The following is a 21488-nucleotide window of genomic DNA, read 5'->3' on the forward strand; positions in this document are numbered from 1 at the left end:
CCAATCATTTTTATTTCTCACCTCATATGGCTTTATGATTTCACATTGAAGATAACTCTCCTCAGTCACCAAAGAAAGTAATAAAACTCAAATCAGACTTCAAATTTATATTGAGCTACATAAATGTGTCACAAAAACTTTCCATGACTTGTCATATGAGGAGCTCATCAAGGGAAGAAAAATCAAATAATCATGAAGAGAGTAGTGACAGTTGTTCTTGCTATTTCTAGGAATTGCAGAGAAAATAAGTAACCTTTTACAAAATTCTCCCTATTTTAGACTCATCAACTACTACTGTTTATTAAAATTGAACATTTAAATAGGACTGTAGAAGAAAATAGCTTAATTAATATTTTTATGGAATAAAATATTTATAAGTTCCATTGTGTTTTGTAAATTCTAAATATGTATCATAATATCATGACCAGATTTTTTAAAATGTGCCTATTTGAGGTAAAGCCCCACTGAACTTCAAAAAGTTCTTCACTGCATTTATACTTCGTTAGCATCACAGAAAGTGTCCCCAAACTTGGAAGCAAGCAGAGCTCCTAGGCATTTGGTCAATTCAGTGCTTAGTTTGTCTTTCTTTTTTTCCCCTAAGGTAAGAACAATTAACATGAGATCTATGCTCAAAAAATAGTTTTGAGTGGACATTATAGTATTGTTAAATTCTATTTTCAACAGATTGGTAGAACACACTAACCTTCCATAGCTAAAATTTTATACCCACTGAAGAAGAAAATTTCTGTGCAAGGCAAAAGAAACCATGAAGATTAAAAAGACTAATGCCACTGTTGGACTTGAATCATATTTGTTTTTCTAACATTGCCTATAAAACCCTTTGAATACTCTTTGGTTCTTAAAATTTACTTATTGTATTATTAATAGTTAAATACAACTTTTGACAGATGTTCATTTTAGAATTATATGAGAGTCATGACAAAATTATTTTTTAAAAAATACTATAGTTAAAAATGGCTTCCATTTTCATTGGCCAGTAATTACTTATTATTTTACAGATTTTCATTCTAATATAGAATTCAAAACTTATTAAATGTTTGTATCTATAAAGCTTAGTTTTTATATTCTTCCTTCATACTTTTAAAACATTAAAATTATATTACATTAGAGTTTCCATTTTTCCTCTTTAATATAACACAGTTTTGGGTTAAACTTGGGTCAGGTCAGGCACTTTAAAGACTCCCTTGTAGAAGTATAATACTAAGACTTAAATGGTTTGATGGCTTCAAATAGCTCCAATAAGTAGGCACTTAAAATAGTATTCAAGGTGGAAGCTGCTACCTGTCATGGGACCTGCTCAAGGAGAACCATATCGACTTTTGACTGGGGTTGGAAGAAAAAACTGTGCCATTTTAATTGACAATGATCAGTCCATCAGTCGTAATCATGCTGTGTTAACTGCTTACTTTTCTGTAACTACCTTGCAAACAGGTGAAATTCCTACTTTGACAATCAAAGATAGTTCTAAGTATGGTACCTTTGTTAATGAGGAAAAAACTGCAGAATGGCCTTTCTTGAACTTTGAAGACAGAGGATAGAGTTACCTTTGGAGTGTTTGAAAGTAAATTCAGAGTAGAATATGAGCCTTTGGTTGTGTGCTCCTCTTGTTTAGATGTCTCTGGGAAAATTGCTTTAAGTCAAGCTATATTACAACTTGGAGGACTTACAGTAAACAACTGGACAGAAGAATGTGCTCACCTTGTTATGGTATCAGTTAAAGTTACCATTAAAATAATCTGTGCACTCATTTGTGAACATCTGATTGTAAAGCCAGAATATTTTACTGAATTTCTTAAAGCAGTTCAGTCCAAGAAACAGCCACCACAAATTGAAAGTTTTTACCCACCTGTTGATGAACCAGCCATTGGAAGTAAAAGTATTGATCTGTCAGGATGACAGGAAAAGAAAATAAATCTTCAAAGGAAAAACATTTGTATTTTTAAATGCCAAACAGCATAAGAAATTAAGTTTAGCAGTTGTTTTTGGAGGTGGAGAAGCTAGGTTGATAACCGAAGAAAATGAAGAAGAAGATAGGTTTTTTTCAGCCCCTGGAACTTGTGTTGTTGACATAGGAATAACAAATACACAGATCTTAATTCCCGACTCCCAGAAAAAAATGGATTCACTCAATTATGGATATACTCCAAAGGCAGGGTCTTAGACCTAATCCTGTAGCAGAAATTGGATTGGCAGTTATTTTCATGACTACAGAGAATTATTGTGATCCTCAGGGCCAGTCAAGCACAAGATTAAAGACAAAGACTCCAGGGCCAAGCCTTTCACAAGACTGGTCAGTCAGTGAAAAACTCATGTCAAGTGCTCCTGAGAACACTGCAACATATGTAGCTGACACAGAATCAGACCAGGCACATATATGTATGTATTTGAGTGAAAAGTCAAAAGAAATAAAAATCTCCAAAACAACAAAAATGTGGATCATCTTCACAAGAAATACCCATTATAAAAGAAGCCCCCCAAACAAGCTCCAATAATAACATAGCATCAAATACTCTGGTTATGGCAGCAAATATCCCAAGCTATCAGCTTTCACTAACTAAATACCCAAATGTAGAGGACCTCCTCAGGCAGGCCCACCAGCTGATGGCTGGGCTGAACAGAGCCAGCGGGGCCCAGTGGGGCTGAGCAGTTGCAGGCTGACAGGGACCTGCTTGTTCTGGCTTTCTCCACCAGCTTTCCACCAGCCACCAGGACAAGCTTTCCACCAGCCACCAGGACAGGGTGAGGAGGACTCCCCCCAGGCAGGCCCACCAGCTGACAGCTTGGCTGTGTGGGCGCCTCCAACAATACTCACCCCACCCCCCAGCCTCTGGCCTTTTGGGTGTGCAAGAGGCACAGGGGACAAAAGCCATTATCCTGGGCTCCAGAAGTGAACAACAGAGAGAGTGTCTGTCTCAGGCTCCCTGATGAAAACAAGCCCACTGGAAAAGTGAAGGGAATCTCTGCAATAAAGGCACCCCAGACCACCATGACTGCTAAATTGGAGGGATTATCAGCTCCCATCGGAAACTGGACTTTCTTCAGGGGAAAAGCAGCTGAAACCTGCAGTAGAAACTTGCAGAGTGCAACCCTGCAAGAGGACAGGGAGCTCAACTTGGGACTTGCAACCAGAAATCTGCCTGAATCTCACAGGTCTGGGACTAGTGTACTGAGACTCATTGACTTATAACTGCCCACTGCTGCCCACGTTGTCTATTGTGACAGCAGAGACACACCTTGAAGGAGGCCCTTTATTTTTTAAAGGTGATAAATTAATAACTACCACAAAGTGTCATTGTTTAAGAGGTATTTGATGCTATGGTGTTGCTGATTGTATGACTTGGGCTAAGGTGTCATGATTGATCTAAACAGTTTTCCTTCCTGGTATAATGAAAATGAGATAGCCTTAGGGTCATTAGAGACTCAAAACCTAAAGACTGGCTATACCTGGAATACACCTCTGAGAAGCAATCATTCTATAAGGGTTTTAAATAGACTAACAAAGATACTTACAATAAACAACTTCATAATATCAACTCAGGAACTGAACCAGGGACAGTACCAAAAACAAAAATGAGAAGGCATTTAAGCAAGTCTCAAACCCAGACTTCCACCCCACAAAAGGCAATTTCTGGGGTAAATGAGGTGCAAAAGTCTGATAATCAACCACCTGGACACCCTGAACTGATAGCACAGGAAGTAACAAAACAGATGAATGAGGCTCTAGAAAAATTCAAAGCAGAAATAATCTCCCAGATAACTACAGAGATCGTGAGCAGAGTGAAAGACAAGATTAGAGGCTCTAGAACAGAAACTGATAAAAAAAAATAGATGAGCTCAGAAACATGCTGGAAGCCAGGAATACCCAGCATAAGAAAGAAATGGAAACCATGATCGCCCAACATAAGAAAGAAATGGAATCCATGAAACAGATTCAAACAGATATTCAGGAGATCAAAAACTCCATTGAAAGCATGCAGAGCAGATTAAGAGAATCTGAAGATAGAATATCAGATATAGAAGACAGGATTGCAGTGAAGGACCATGAAAACAGAGATTTCTAAAAAATAGTAAGGAACCATGAGAAATCAATTCAACAGCTGCTAGATGATGCAAAGAAGAACAACATAAAACTGATAGGAGTCCACAAAAAACCAGGAGAAAGTACAATTGACATAATAAAACTGTTCACAGAAGTAATAGTAGAAAACTTCCCAGACAGAGGAAGAGAACTGGAAATACAGGTAAGTGAGGAATATAGAACTCCACCCAGACATGATCAAAAAAAATCTACACCTAGACATATAATAGTCAAGATCCCAGAAACCCAACAGAAGAACAAAATCCTACAGGCAGAGAAAAGAAACAAATCACCTATAAAGGAAAGCCCATCAGAATCATGGCACACTTCTCAACACAAACCCTCAAATCAAGGAGAGCCTGGAATGAAGTATTTCAAGCCCTAAAAGAAAATAACTTCCAACCTAGACTGTTGTATCCTGCAAAATTATCTTTCAAAATTGGTGGGGAAATTAGATACATCCATGAAAAAGAACACCTGAGAAATTTCATAAACACCAAACTAGCACTCCAAACAATTCTAAGCAATATCCTAGAAAAAGGCAATGAAGGTCACAACTCCATGAGGCTCAACAGAGGGTAGCCACCAGATAAAGTAAGAAACTAAAGGGAAAGGGGAAAAAATAAATAAAAACCAACCACAGTAAAACATCATGACAGGGATGAATCAATATCTCTCAATTATAACTATCAATGTTAATGGACTCAGTTCACCAATCAAAAGAAACAGACTGACAGAATGGATTAAGAAGCAAAATCCAGCAATACGCTGTATATAGGAAACATACCTAACTCAAAAAGAAATTCATAGACTGAAATTAAAAGGATGGAAAATGGCTCTCCACAAGAGAGGAACCCAGAAAAAATCAGGCATATCAATCTTATTTGCAGACAGAGTAGATTTCAAACAAAAACTAATTAAGAGAGACAAAGATGGTCACTACATCCTTGTGAAGGGAACAATCCAAGAGGAAGAGATGACAATCCTAAATATATATGCACCAAATATGAATGTCCCCAACTATACAAAACAAATATTAATGGACATAAAAAACCAAATAAGCACTAACACAATTGTAGTGGGGAACCTCAATACCCCACTATCACAAATAGACAGATCATCTAGACAAAAAATTAACAATGAAATTCTAGAACTGAACCAAGCTGTTGAACAAATGGACTTAATAGATATTTACAGAGTGTTCCACCCCACAAAATCAGAATACACATTCTTTTCAGCTGCACACAGGTCATTCTCCAAAATAGACCACATGCTAGCTCACAGGACATGTTGAAGTCAATGTAAAAGAAATGAAATTACCCCCTGTATATCATCAGACCTTAGTGCAATAAAATTGGAGATCAATAACAAAAGAAACCACAAAACACCCACAAACACATGGAAACTGAATAACACCCTCCTGAACAACCAATGGGTCACAGAAGAAATTAGTCAGTTTCTACAAGTAAATGATAATGCCAGTACAACATACAGGAATCTATAGGACACAATGAAAGCAGTTCAATGTGGGAAATTCATAACAGTGAATGCCCATATTAGGAAAAAGGAGAGATCTCAGATAAATAACCTAATGCAGAATCTCAAGCTCCTAGAAAAAGAAGAGAATAAAAAACCTAAAACCCACACAAGAGAGGAAATTATAAAAATCAGAGCAGAAATCAATGCAATGGAGATGAAGAGAATTATACCAAAAAATCAATGAATCAAAGAGTTGGTTTTTTTGAAAGAATAAATAAAATCGATAAACCTTTAGCCAACCTTATCAAAAAAGGAAAGAAAAGACTCAAATGCATTCAATTAGCAACAAAAAAGGGAAAGTCACAACAGAACCAGCAGAAATCCAGAGTATCATCAATACCTACTTCGAGAACCTGTACTCTAAAAATATTGAAAACCCAGAAGAAATGGACAGATTCCTAGATACATATGAATTGCCAAAGTTAAATGAAGAAGATAAAGAAATTCTAAACACCCCAATTACAATGAGTGAAATTGAAAATGTAATAGAAAAATTTACCAACAAAGAAAAGCCCAGGTCCTAATGGCTTCACTGCTGAATTCTACAAGACATTTAAAGAAGGACTAATGCCATTACTCTTTAAACTTATCAAGGAAATTGAAAGGGAAGCAAGGCTTCCAAATTCATTCCTGGAAGCAAGTGTGACTTTGATTCCAAAACCAGGGAAAGACCCAACCCATAAAGAGAACTACAGGCCAATCTCCCTAGTGAACATAGATGCAAAACTCCTCAACAAGATACTGGCAAACAGAATACAGAGGGGCATCAAGAAGATCATACACCCTGACCACATCAGATTTATCCCAGGGATGCAAGGATGGTTCAACATTCATAAATCAATAAATGTAATACATTATATTAACAGAGTCAAGGACAAAAACCATATGATCATCTCAATAGATGCAGAAAAGGCATTCAACAAAATCCAACACTGATTCATGATAAAAACCCTACAGAAAATTGGAATAGAAGGTCATTACCTCAACCTGATTAAGGTTATCTGTGAAAAACCAACAGCCAACATCATACTGAATGGTCAAAAATCGAAAACTTTCACGCTAAAATCAAGAACAAGACAAGGATGCCCACTATCACCACTTCTGTTCAATATAGTTGTGGAAAGATTAGCCACAGCAATTAGAAAAGAGAAAGAAATAAAAGGAATAAAGATAGGAAAGGAAGAAATTAAACTGTCCTTATTTGCTGATGATATGATACTTTATATAGAACACCCAAAAACCTCTACCAAAAGACTTCTGGACTTAATTGACAGATTCAGTAGAGTAGCTGGATACAAGGTCAACACTCAAAAGACAATAGTCTTCTTATATACAAATAGACTCATTGAGAGAGAAATTGGGGAAACAATTCCTTTTACAATAGCATCCAAAAAATGAAATATCTAGGAATCAATCTAACAAAGGAATCAGAAGACCTCTATGCTGAAAACTGCAGCACCCTGAAAAAGGAGATTGAGGAGGATATAAGAAAATGGAAAGAATCCCTCATTCCTGGGTAGGAAGAATCAATATAGTGAAAATGGCCATACTTCCAAACTGCTATATAGATTTAATGCAATGCCTATTGAAATTCCAACAATATACTTCAGAGAGCTAGAGAAAACAATCCAAAAATTCATTTGGAACCAGAAGAGACCTAGAATACCAAAAGCAATTCTGGGCTACAGAGACATGGCTGAGGGTATCAAAATCCCCAAATTGAAGCTATACTACAAAATTGCTGTGATAAAAACAGCATGGTACTGGCAAAGAAACAGACCTGAGGATCAGTGGAATAGATTAGAAGATGCAGAAAGAACTTCAGACATACTCAGCCACCTCATCTTTGACAAAGGAGCCAACCACCCTCATTGGAGGAAAGATAGCCTATTTAATAAATGGTGTTGGAAAAACTGGATTTCAACCTGTCAGAGATTAAAACTAGACCCATATCTATCACCATGCCTAAACTAAGATTGAAGTGGATTAAAGATCTAAATATTAAGACAGAGACACTAAACTTGCTGGAAGATAAGTTAGGTAGAACTCTTGAACATATTGGCATAGGAAAAGACTTTATGAACAAAATTTCAGTAACATGGGAACTGGCAGAAAGAATCAACAACTGGGATTTCATCTTATTGAAAAGCTTCTGCACTGCAAGAGAAACCACCAACAGAGCTAAGAGACAACGGACAATGTGGGAAAAAAATTTTAGCAGCTGTAGCTCAGACAAAGGGCTACTATTTAGAATATATAAAGAACTGAAAAAAAATCAGACCCTCCAAATTCAAAGACCCAATTCAAAAATGGGCATCTGAAATGAACAGACATTTCTCAAACAAAGAAGTAAAAACAGCAAATAAACATATGAAAAAATGTTCAACATCACTGGTCATTTGAGAGATGCAGATAAAAACAACACTGAGATTTAACCTCACCCCAGAAAGAGTGGCTGCTATCAAGAAATCAACCAATAACAAATGCTAGCGGGAGTGTGGAGAGAAAGGAACCCTTCTGCATTCTTGGTGGGAGTGCAGACTGGTATGGAAATCAGTGTGGAGATACCTCAAAACACTAGGGCTGGAGGTCCCACTTGACCCAGCTATTTCCCTGCTGGGTATTTTCCCAAAAGAATTAAAAGAATCATACCACAGAGATATATGTGCACCTATGTTTATTGCGACACAGTTTTTAATAGCTAAAGCTTGGAAACAGCCCAAGTGCCCATCAACTGGAAACTGGATAAAGAAGATGTGTTTTTTTTTATAAAATGGAGTACTACTCAGCCATAAAGAATGAGAAATTGGAGTCGTTTATAGCTGAATGGATGCATATCGAGGCCATACTCTTAAGTGAAATAAATAAGACTCAAATGTGTGAATACTGAATAGTTTCTCTAGTGTGAGAAACTGAGAGTGTAAATAAGGACTAAAAGGATTAATAACTAAAAATTGATACTTTGAAATAGGAAAAGGTCCAAAGGGGTAGGGGTGGTGGGAGGGGAAGGGAAAAGGAAAGAATGGAAAGGAAAAATTATGAGAAAAGAAAAAGAAATGGAAACAAAGTATGTAAATAGGGAAGGGTTTAGGGGTGAAAGGCGCACAGGTAATGGGGAAAAAATAAGAACCAAGATATATCATGTACAGGTACAAGCACCCAAAGATAAATCTAAATGTATTGTATACCTAAAATGTACCAATAAAAGAATTTAAGAAAAAAAATTCCCAAGTATAAATAAAAGTAGAGATCGCACTTCTCAGCAACAGACAAATACCATTAGAAACTACTTTCAGTCATCTCCCCAAAAAAAGGTAAAGGGATGAAGAAAACCAAGAAATGTCTTCATCCAAATCAGCAAGAATAGAAATGTCTTGTTCTCTTTTAGAACAAACACAACCTGCTGTAACCTCACTATGGAAAAACAAAGAGCAAAATCTGTCTTAGAGTGAACCTATGGACACAAAACCAGAAAACTTATTTACAGATAATGAAGATTTAAAATCCAGTGTGAAAAACCCTGACAGTAAATCTGTTTCTACAGAAAGTCTAAAATCAAAAAAAGAAAGAAAAGAAATTGATTTGGCCATAGAAGATGAACTATTGGAGCAGTTATTCAAGAACACAAGGCCACAGTTAGAAATTGAAGTGAAAGTTGATAGACAAGAAGAAGATCTCAACATTAGAAAAAAGCCAAGATTGGATATAGAGACAAACAACAGTTTTGATGATAAAATATACCCAAAAGTGACAAAATACCTCAAGAAAGTGAAGTTAGGAACAAATGTGAGCTCAAGAAAGAATCACTACGGTCAACTAAGGAAATCTCTAATAATGATGAACTTCAGGAAAAAAGTCATTAATGACTGAATTTAGATCACTGATGGTTAATAACTCCACTTACAGAAATCTGTGTGGGATAAATAATGATCATATCATCAACTAAAGAATTTCAAGAAATTCAAAAAGGTCACCTTTCCTGGAGCGGGTAAATTTCTGCACATCATTGGAGGATCAGATCTAATAGCTCAACTTGGTTGAAAGAATGCAGAATTAGAAAACTGTTTGAGGCAGGAAATGGAGGTACAAAAGCAATATGCAAAAGAAGAGCCTCTTGCTGATGATCTCTTTAGGTATAATCTTAATGTTAAAAGGAGAAGATAATTGAGAACTTTAAAAATAAATTATGAGCCATTGCCTGCCTCACAAGCACAAGGTCCCAAGTTCGATCCCTGGTACCAAAAAAAAAAAAAAAAAAAAAAAAAAAAAAAAAAAAAAAAGAAAAGAAAGAAAAGAAAAAGAAAAGGAATTTATGAAAACAAGCTTCCCAGAAAGCATTTACTTTAGGCTGAGATACATGAATACAGTGTATGGAAGAGATTTAAGTTTTTGTGGCCCAAATTTTTTAAATAAAATGCACAAAACTCTAAAAAAATAAAATAACATTCAAAATTTCATCTGAAAATGTGAAGGAGATACAGGAGGCCTGTGGGCATATTTACATACCACCCTCCTCCATGTGGACTTCCACAGATGTGAGAAAGCTGAAGGAAAGAGCGAGTGCAATGCACCACCTGCATGTATGGATAAGAGAAAATTTCAATTCTCAAAAGAAACCCCTCACCTTTGAGAATGTATAAGCAAAGAGTATTTGGGGAACTTTAGAATTACATTTCATAGATAGTTTACTAATCTTTTCAAAACATCACATTACTGACTCCTCTGCCCTGGTTGAGGGACTCTTTCCTTCCCCAAAGTGTCTCCTTTCCTGTCCCACTGCCACCCCCAGTTAAATGGCAGCCATGGGGAACATGGTCACACAACAGTCCTTGCTGGCCCATCCTGGGCCATGTTTTGTTTTATTTTCTCTCTGTACCTAACTGTTTATTTCTTATAATAGCTATCTTCTCCATACTTTTCTTGCATGTTAGATTGCCTTTATACAATCTTTTTTGGGAGATTTTGTTGTTTTTATTTTGTAATATAGTTTGGGAAATTTATACAAATTAATCTTTTGCTACGTGGTAGTTTCCCTATACCTGATGCATGGAAGTTTTCATTGAAACTGCTTGACACATAAATGCAGAAAAATCTCAGATAAAATGTGAAGAAATGGGTGAACTGGTCAATTGAATATCTTCATTATCATGCTTAGCTCAGAACTTTGAAGGTTGCTAAAAAACTTTGTTGAACTGAGTCAAATAGAAACACTTAATAGTATATTAAAAATATTTTCAAAACCTTTCCTTAAAGTTAGAATACATAGAATTCATCTTGCTTCTTGTTTTACTTGTCACTATTATATGATGATGTAAATTTAGATTTTATTTGGATGCTTGATTCATTTAGTGGTATTTCAAATGTACAAATAGAGGGACCAAATTTTTAACTACACCCACTTCCACCTTAGAAGTTTATGTGGTTTGTTTACTTTAAGGACTATTTAATAAACTGAAAGACAAGTTTAATTCATTGAAATTAAATGTTTTTCCATACTAAAAGTAGAAACAAAAAAATGTGATTTATACATGAGCTTTATAAGTGAATCTGGCTTTTATTTCAGTTTTAGTCTTTTCCATTCTTCACTTTTTCTTTGCTATCTTGGCCCTTTCTCCTTTTGTTCAACTGAATGGTGCTATTGTAATGCTGCTTAGCAATTTGCAAAAACAGTTCTATAGAGAGAATATTTAATATGTATTTAAAAATATATCCTATATTCAAACAAATACTTTCTTATAACAAAAATACACAGGGTATTAAGGGTCTTTCTTGCCCTTCTCTGTTTGTCAAATTTGACTTGAAATGGTCAAACCCAGATGATAGTGAGCTAATTTAATGTGAACAGTATAGATTACACTAGAAAAATATTTGAAATATCTTCTTTATTATCACTAGTATTAATAGATGTAGATGCTAATCTATTAGAGTTTTGATATATTCCACAACTCAAAATGATTTTAGCCTGCAGATTTCTTTCAGCAGACTCTGTGTAGATTTAATATTAACAAGTTGACCAGGTAGTCACTAAAAAAATAGGAAAACTCCTCATATCCCAAAATATTCCCTTTATTCTTTTGAAGAAGACATTTCTATCTTCAAAGCTCCTTCCAAAAAGTTTCCTGGATGGCATTTATACTAAAGAGTAAGATTTGCAAAAGACCATGCATGGAAATATAATGCTCTATGCTTTGCCACCAACTTGCACATCTGTCACATAAAGCCCTTGATACCTATGGGTGTGTTTGTTTTTAATTATTGAATAAATAAATAATAAATAAATGAGTAAGCACATTTTAGTGCAATCATTACTATTATGCTGAGAGTCATAAAAGCAACATATCTAGAAGGATAAAAGTTGCCCTAAATACATTTGTCTCATTTCATAAATTTGTTTGGAATGTTCTGAATATACATCCAAACAAACTTTTTATAAAAGAGAAATAAGAAGTAAAGAATTTAGTAGGCCCCCATATTTTTCTATCTGTCCCACAAAGGTTTTAGCTACCAAATATAAAATAGATTATACTTTATATTAGAAATTCATTGTTATTGTCCAAGTAATTGAAAAGTGTATGCTTAAAAAACCCCTGAAAAATAGTTATGTCGGTTTTGTGTACAAATTCATCTGGTACCCACTTCAAGAAAATCAGATATTTGCAAAAAATGTAGCAAGGTAAACATTTGATTTGAACCATACCTCATTCATTATGAAAATATTGTCAGATTTAGAGAGCAATGGGATTTTTAAAAGGATTTTATTTTTTAATAAGCTTTTTGAAATTTTGAATAATAATACCACTATTGATTCAAGGAAATGTCTTTTGTAAATGTGAAAGACTTGTTCCTATTATTTATGTTTTATAATACTTCTCAGAGTAAGCTAACTTCAAATTTCTTTTATAAATCTCAAGTCTTAGACTTACTTTATATTTATTTTATTATTTGAAATACCCCTTGTGATATACATTCAGGCAGGCAAATCATCGATTTGTATATCATCTGTATGGCAGAAAAATAATATTGGCTGTATATTTAGTTTTCACAAATTCTCAATATGCAAGTTATTTTGGTAATGATTTGATTTATACATACATAGTCTATAAAATCATATATGTTACATACATTTTTACATTCTTTATATTAATTAGGTGTCTTAGTCATTTTCTCATTGCTAGACACACTACCTGGCAACCACAACTTTAGAGAAGTTAATTTTGGGTAACATTTCTTTGGAAGATTTCAGTCTATCATCAGAGAGTTCCAAGGTAAGAAAGACATGGTATCCAGGTTTGGCAGAGAATAATTGCACACCTCATGGTGGTCAGGAAACAGAGAGGGAAGACAGGAGTTAGGGATGGAGACAGACCCTTCTACATTATGCCCCCAGTGACCCACTACTTCTAACTTGACCTCAGCACATTTAGCTATGAATTTTTCAGTGGATCAATCCATTGATGAGTATAGTATCCCATGTTCCAACATCTTCCAAAAGCCCAGCCTCTAAAAATATAAGCATTTTGGGGGATATACTAGATCTAAACCATAACATTTTAAGACTTGTTTTCAACTCTTTATGCAAAATTTACTTAGTTCATTCCTAAGAATTGTCAATCATAACAGTTCCACAAGCTGAAAATTCCAAGTCCAATGTTTCCTCTGAGACTCAAGGCAAGCTGTTAGCTGTATCTATTTTTTACAAAAGTTAAACACTACCAACATACAATGACACAAGTTAATCATTCCCATTCCAAAACGGAGAGATAGGAGGATAGGAAGAAATCAGACCAAAACAGGACTGATAGGGAAAAGTTTTAAAGTAAGTTTAGTAGATTAGCTATTGAAGTAGTTGTAAAAGAAAATAGGTAGTGTATCACTTTAAAAGCTTGCCTTAGTCCTTTGCTTTTGTTGTTTAAAGTGAAGGTTATATAGCTCCTTTGATCTGTAGCTCCACTGTAGATAACATCCTAACTCTGAAGAACAAAGTGGGAATCCTTGAACAAATGTGATGTATGTGCCTTAACTGTCATGTGTTCAGGACTGTAATCAATGACAGAAACAACCTGTGTCTAACCATTAAGCAGGAATTGGAACTTTATTTACTTAACAAAGATGACTAGGGATGAGATAATGACTGACAAAAGTATAAAAGGTGATGGACAAAGAACACAGGGCACGGACTCTGACCGGAGCAGTTTCTGGCATCCCTGCTTGCTAGCAAGTAAATGCTGTGTTTTTTCACTCAACTTCTGTGTCTCTGTGCATTTCCTTTAATGATTCTGGAACAGGACCAAAACACACAGGCAAATATTAAATTCTGTAGCTCCATTCTGGTCTTCTGGGCTCCAGTCAGAACTCATCAAGCTCAGCTTACAGAATTTTAGGGCTTCTCTAGTTGGCATCTCCATGCCTTTCCAAATTCCTCCTGTGAACCACTTCCAAAAACCTCTGAACCACACATTCAGGTATAGTCACATCAAAGATCCCACTTCTCTAGTACCAAAATATGCCAGTCAGTTTCTCTTTCCTGGGGGAAAATACCCAACACCCACAACTTATAGGCGGAGCGCTTTATTTTGGCTCATATTTTCAGTCCAGGGTCTGCTGAATACAAGCAAAAATGCCATGGTGGAAGGGCTTGGTGGAGCAACGCTGCTCATATCATGGCATCCAGGAAGGAGAGAGAGAGAGAGAGAGAGAGAGAGAAGCCAGCCAGGGAGATAAGCTTTTAGAGGTCACACCTCCAGTAATCACACCTCTTCCAACCAGACCCCAACTGTTAACAGAACATTTAACATTTATCTTTAACTGAACATTATCTTTTAACAGCAGTCCCATGATCCAATCACCTTCCAAAAGCCCCATGTCTGAACTATATGAGACTTTTGGAGGATATCCTAGATCTAAACTTTAAGAGTAGGTGAATTTTGGAAGATATTGTGGTGAAAACAAAAGTATATTTCTTATACATTGTATAAAGTAAAAGACTCCATATAAACCCATGGCCATTGCTGCAATTCTAGTTGAATACTAAAACCTTATTTGTTATGTTACAACATGTATTTTCTTTAATTAGGTGAGGTGACCACCTTTATAGTACATAGATATAATGTTAAATAATATGACCTTGAACACTAAATTTAATGGGCAATTTATATGTGAACTTTAAGAGGTGATCAAATAAGCCATATAATAAAAATGCTCTACATTATATTACTTGTAATTATTTAGGAAATTGACCATGTCACTTGCTGAGCTGTCAAAAAAGAATAAAATATGTGTTAGAGGAAAATTTTCATATTATTCCAAATATAAAAGTTTAAGCTACAGATAGAGTCTAACTTTTAAATGTATGATGTTGTGTCTACACAATACATTTTGGCAAGTAATATATCTATGCATAAGGTCATGGGCAGCAATTCCTTGACAGCTGGCTTCTCACATTTATCATTCAGAAAAACTGCTGAACGTATTTCAGTTTTCACCTGTACATTCAGGCACAAGTATTGATTGTCATCTAGAGCAGCATCTTTGAAAAGATAGGTCACTGATTTCCCCCAAGGAAAGATTTCATAAAAATATTTCTTTTAAATTCTTTACTTGTGGGCTCTATTTTGACATAACTGTCCTTTTGAATTTGAATCTAAAGTTCTATATTTTTTATGGTTAAAGTACTGGCTTCAGTTTGATGTACCAATGCAGTTCATACCTCCCAGCTTCCTAATAGAAAAATAAAATATTTTAAAATGAAATAATATTAATAATATAATTACTGTAGATTAGTGTGGGCTTGCAGCATATGTTTACATTGCTTGTGTGGATTGGTGCTCATACTTTGTACATCTCAGTTCTTTTTCATCCCCTTCTCTTGCCCTCTTTCCTCTCTTCCTCCACTGTTGGTCTTCTTCCCATTTGCAAGAGGTCTATCTCTTTATTCCCTAATATCTATTTTTTGGTCTTTATTTATAATTTAGGTTTCTCATATAGGAGAAATCTTGAGATTTTTCAACTGTGTGTCTGCTTTTCTTAACTTAATGTTATGTGTCGAATATTCAGTTTTGTAGGAAGTTTTGACTATTTGGATAAAACACAATTTATACTGTAAGATGTAAAATGAGTTTTATGCATTAATATAATCTTTGTTAGAACTGATTACCATTTAGAGCAAAATAATTATTTTTTCCTGGTCAATAAGTAAAAAGAAAAATCAATTATGCAAAACAGTCCAATTAAAAATGTTGAAAAAATACATAATTACTCAAACTTCTAATATTTATGTACAGAGTAAAGCATACTTTATATTTCTGATTTTGAAAAATTAAATTTAAAAAAATTATTAAAAGTAATTTGTTCAAATTGTAAAATGTTCAAAAAAGCATTTGTTCAACTTCTGTTATTGTAGTATGTTGACTAATAAAATTATCTTTCACAATGGCTCTACTTATGACATAGTCTTTTCATCTTTAGGACTCACCCATAATATTAAAATGGTCACTATAATTTAGAAAGGAGACAGAATACAAAATTAAGAAGGAAAAACTAAAAAAGATGATCTGTGAAGAGAAATTGTAAAGAAAAAAAGGAAATATATACTAAAAATATATATTATGACATAGAAAATAAACATTCAATTTGAAAATATAAAAAATAATATTTGGGGCTGGGGATTTAGCTCAGTGGTGCCATGCCTGCCTGGCAAGCACAAGGTGTTGAGTTCAACTCCCAGTTCCAGAAAAAAAAAAAATAAAGGCAAGAAAAATAAATATATGTAGGTTAAGAGTAGTGATTACATGCTTGTAATCCCAAAACTTGGGATGCTGAGAAAGGAAGTTCAAAGGAGTTTCAGGTCAGTCTGGGACACACAGTAGGGTGCTGTCTTCAAAACAAACAAACACAAACAAACAAAAATGAAACAGAACAAAGAAACAACATTGTGGTTTGAATTTAATATATGAGTTGTGATAGAAAAATACAATAAATATTTAAATGAAGTACGTATTACAGTAAAAGACACATAGCCATGAATCCCCCTCAAAATACTTCCACTTTCTTCAAACACATCTCCCATTTTTCTTGCCACTTTCTGACACAATTCTGGAATTCCTCTTTCGTGAGTGTCTTTAGTTGCGCCATGTGGCCACCTCCGTACCCTAAACGGATTCAAACCCTTTAGCTTTGTGCTCATTTCCACATTAGGCAAAAGCCTGAAGATGCTTGGCCCGAGATCCAGTGAGTGAGGTGGAGGAAGACACACCCTTGTGTCGTTGTAAGCCTGCCTCTCCACTGGGTGGCGCTTGCAAGCAGCACTCACTGTTTTGGGGGGGGGGGGTTTGTATTAAATTCTTTTACTGGTACATTGTAGGTACACAACACAATTACATTTCTCATTGGGAATTGTACCTTTACATAATGCATCTTTGTTCTTATTTTTTCCCCATTCCTAGCCCTCCCTTCATGCCCTCCACCCTTCCTTATTTACAAAGACTTTATTTCCATTTTTTCCATTTCTCAGCATTTTTCCTTTCCCTTCTTTCCTTTTCCCTACCCCTCCTACTACCCCTACCCATTTGGACCTTTTCTTCTTATTTTACATTATCGATTATTCATTCTAATCACTGGTACATTTTAGGTATACAATATAATGACATTCATCATTGGAAATTTGCACCTTTACATATTCTCTCTTGGTTCTTATTTTTCACCCTTGCCCAGCCCTCCCTTCAACACCTCCAGTCCTTTATATTTACAAAGATTTTGTTCCTAGTTTTCCATTTTCTCATATTAATCCCATTCCCTTCTATCCTTTCCCCTAGCCCTACCACTTCCTTCCCCTTTGGCCCTTTTCTTCCTATTTCACATTACCTATTACATATTTAGTCCTTATTTACACTTTCAGTTTCTCACACCAGAGAAACTATTCAGCATTTACACATGTGTGTCCTATTTATTTCACTTAAGAGTATTGCCTCAATGTGCATCCACTTAGCTATAAATGTCTCTAATTTCTCATTTTTTATGACTGAGTAGTACTCTATTTTATTAAAAAACCACATTTTCTTTATCCAGTCCCCAGTTGATGGACATTTGGGCTGTTTCCAAGTTTTAGCTATTACAAACTGCACTGCTATGAACATGGGCACACATATATCACTGTGGTATGATTCTTTTAATTCTTTGGGGAAGATTCCCAGAAGTGGAATAGCAGGGTCAAATGGGACTTCCAGTCCTAGTTCTTTGACATATCTCCATACTGATTTCCACAGTGGTTGCACCAGTCTACACTCCCACCAGCAGTGGAGCAGGGTTCCTCTTTCCCCACAGCCCTGCCAGCATTGGTTATTGGTTGATTTCATGATAGCAGCCATTCTTTCTGGAGTGAAGTGGAATCTCAGCATTGTTTTCATTTGCATCTCTCGAAGGACCAGTGATGTTGAACATTTTTTCATGTATTTATTTGCTATTTCTACTTCTTTATCTGAGAAATGTCTGTTCATTTCAGCTGCCCATTTTTCGATTAGGTCTTTAATTTGGGAGGTCTGATCTTTTTAAGTTCTTTATAGATTCGAGACAGTAGACTTTTGTCTGAGGAAGAGCAGGTGAAGATTTTTTCCCACATTGTGGGTTGTCTCTTCACACTGCTGGTGGTTTCTCTTGCTGTGCAGAAGCCTTTTAATAAGAAGAGATCCCATTTGTTGATTGTTTGTGCTAGTTCTCGGGCAACTGAGGTTTTGTTCATAAAATCTTTTCCTACACCGATGTCTTCAAGGGTTCTACCTAACCTCTGTTCCAACTGGTTCAGCATTTCTATTTTAATATATAGATCTTTAATCCATTTAGATTTTAGGTTAGTGCATGGTGAGAGATACAAGTCTAGTTTTAATCTTTGGCAAGTTGAAACCCAATTTTTCCAGCACCATTTATTAAAGAGGCTATCTTTCCTCCAGTGAGGGTGTTTGGCTCCTTTGTCAAAGATGAGATGGCTGAGTGTGTCTGGCATTGTTTCTGCATCTTCTAATCTGTTCCACTGGTCCTCAGGTCTGTTTCTTTGCCAGTACCATGCTGTTTGTATCACAGTAGCTTTGTAGTAGAGTTGCAGGTTGGGGATTGTGATACCCCCTGCCATGTCTCTGTTACCTAGAATTGCTTTTGCTATTCTGGGCCTCTTCTTGTTCCAAATGAATTTTTGGATTGTTTTCTCAAGGTCCATGAAGTATGCTGCTGGGATCTCAATAGGAATTGCTTTGAATCTATATAGCAGTTTTGGAAGTATGGCCATGTTCACTATATTAATCCTTCCTACCCAGGAGCAGGGGATGTCTGTCCATTATCTCATATCATCTTCAATCTCTCTTTTCAGAGTGCTATAGTTTTCAGAGAAGAGCTCTTTGATTTCTTTCCTTAGGATGATTCCTAGGTATTTCAGTTTTTTGGATGCTATTGTGAAAGGAATTATTTGCCCTATTTCTCTCTCAGTGAGTCTGTCATTGGTGTAGAGGAAAGCTATTGATTTTTGTGTGATGATTTTGTAACCAGCTACTTGACTGAATTTGGTTATTAAGTCTAGAAGACTTTTGGTGGAGTTCTTGGGGTCTTCTATATAGAGTATAATGTCATCTGCAAATAATGACAATTTGACTTCTTCATTACCTATCTTTAAATGACAATGACAATACAACATATTGGAATTTATGGAACACAATGAAAGCTGTCTTATGAGGGAAATTCTTAGCAGTGAATACACATATTAGAAAACAGAACGAGCCCAATTAAACAACCTGATGCTGAACCTCAAGCTTCTAGAAAAAGAAGAGCAGGACAACCCCAAAGCTCATACAAGGGAGGAAATTATAAAGATCAGAGGAGATATCAATGAAATGGAGACTAAGAGAACAATACAAAAAATCAATGAAGCCAAGAGTTGATTCTTCGAAAGAATCAACAAAATTGACAAACCTTTAGCCAACCTTATCAGAAAAAGGAAAAAAAAGGCCCAAATCCATGCAATTAGGAATGAAAAGGATGAAATTACAATAGACCCAGCAGAAATCCAGAGGATCATCAATACCTACTTCCAGAACCTATACGCCAATAAGATGGACAACACAGAATAAATGGACAGATTCCTAGACACATATGAATTACCAAAGTTGAACGAAGAAGACCTAAAAATTCTGAACAACCCTATATCAACCAATGAAATTGAAAATGTAATTAAAAACTTATCAACTAAGAAAAGCCTGGTCCCTGATGACTTCACTGCTGAATTCTACAAGACATTTAGAGAGGAACTACTGCCACTACTGTTTAAACTCTTCAGTGAAATTGAAAGGGAAGCAATACTCCCAAATTCATTCCTAGAAGCAAGCATCACCTTGATCCCCAAAGCAGAGAAAGACCCAACTGAAAAAGAGAACTACAGGCCAATCTCACTAATGAACATAGATGGAAAAAAAAATCACTGTTTTTTGATGACTCAGGAAAGAAGACTTCCAGAACTGTTTCTGCAAATGAGAAGAATGCTGGAATAAGTATGTTTGAAGGGAAAGGGAGTATTTTGAGGGGAATTACTAGCAATGTGTCTTTTACTGTAACTTTTTAAAACTTAAACACCTTATATTTTGATCACATATTATACACACGTATGCACAGTTGTTTTTTGTTTGTATTATTTGGTTTGCTTTTTGTTTGTTTGTTTTTTGTACTGGGGATCGAGCTCATGTCCTTGCACTTGGGAGGCAGGCAGTGGCATCACTGAGCTAAATCCCTGGCTATACAGGTTTTTAAAAAAGAAACATATGTAGCAAACAAATAAATTTGAGAAAAAATGGAATTAAAGATCAGAACCAGTATTGAGATAACAATACTTGGTCTCACTTTCATGTGTGATCACTTACATCAAAGTAAAATTCATAACTTTCTTCACAATCTGATTACACCACTTAATGATTATTTTGAATAGAATGCTTGAGATTGATTGATGTGTCAGGAATTTGCATTGGACTAGAAAAAATAGAAAGCTGTCCTTCATAGATAGTGGAAATCTCCTTGCTTTTGCTCTTCATGTAAAATAATTTCTGAAATACTGCAGAGAGAGCATCATCACTTTTCCTAGTCACTGGGTAATCAAGCACATTGGGCTTCCTGGCTACCATGGGGATGAGGAGCCAGCTAGTAGGAAATGTTCCCATGTAATGAAGCTTTGGTTTGGAATCCATTGAGAACAATAACACAAACTCCTTTGTTTGCTGTTCCATGTCTTTAAATAGTCTAGTGGGAGGGAATCATCAAAGTGTATTCTGTAAATGTGGAATTAACAAGGCAAAACAAAAGACACTTAGGTGTGCATCATCAATTGCGACTTACTGACAAAATTGTCTAGAGAAAGGTCTAATCTGCTTCTCTGGCTATTTAATAACTTAACCTTTTTCATTTCCCAATTGGAAAATGTTGGCTCAACTTTGTCAACATATCTAATGCCAATCAAATAAAAGATAGCTTACTTCAGTTTTAAAAAATGAATATTTTGGCAGAAAGTTTTTCCATGTATATAAAATTTAAAATCCTATGCAAATGACACTTCAATTTAAAAGAAATGTGTTTGAGTATCTACATCAACTTTGTCTACACAGAGGCCTACTTTTCTAAGTAAAAATTAAGTGATTATGAAAAATTTTACTACTTTGGAGACATAAGAATTTGATTTTTAAAAAGTACTCCTAAAGCAGATTTTCTTTAATGTCACTTTCAAAAATGTATCAAAGCCTGTATTTTTATTGAAAAAGGAGTAGTTAATAGAACTTCCCTGAGATTTGTAGTATTTACACATTTATGTAATTTTATTATTTTTTGCATG

General features: G+C 35.3%; 1 pseudogene; it reads left to right on the forward strand.

Moving 5' to 3' along the window:
• Window positions 1-1307: 1307 nt before the first annotated feature.
• LOC101703476 (nibrin pseudogene) lies at window positions 1308-9802 on the forward strand (annotated as a pseudogene).
• The last annotated feature ends 11686 nt before the right edge of the window (window positions 9803-21488 follow it).

The sequence above is a fragment of the Heterocephalus glaber genome, unplaced genomic scaffold, assembly GCF_053883595.1.
Source record: "Heterocephalus glaber isolate CG9 unplaced genomic scaffold, H.glaber_assembly_v1.0 deba00001454, whole genome shotgun sequence".
Classification (NCBI taxonomy): domain Eukaryota; kingdom Metazoa; phylum Chordata; class Mammalia; order Rodentia; family Bathyergidae; genus Heterocephalus; species Heterocephalus glaber.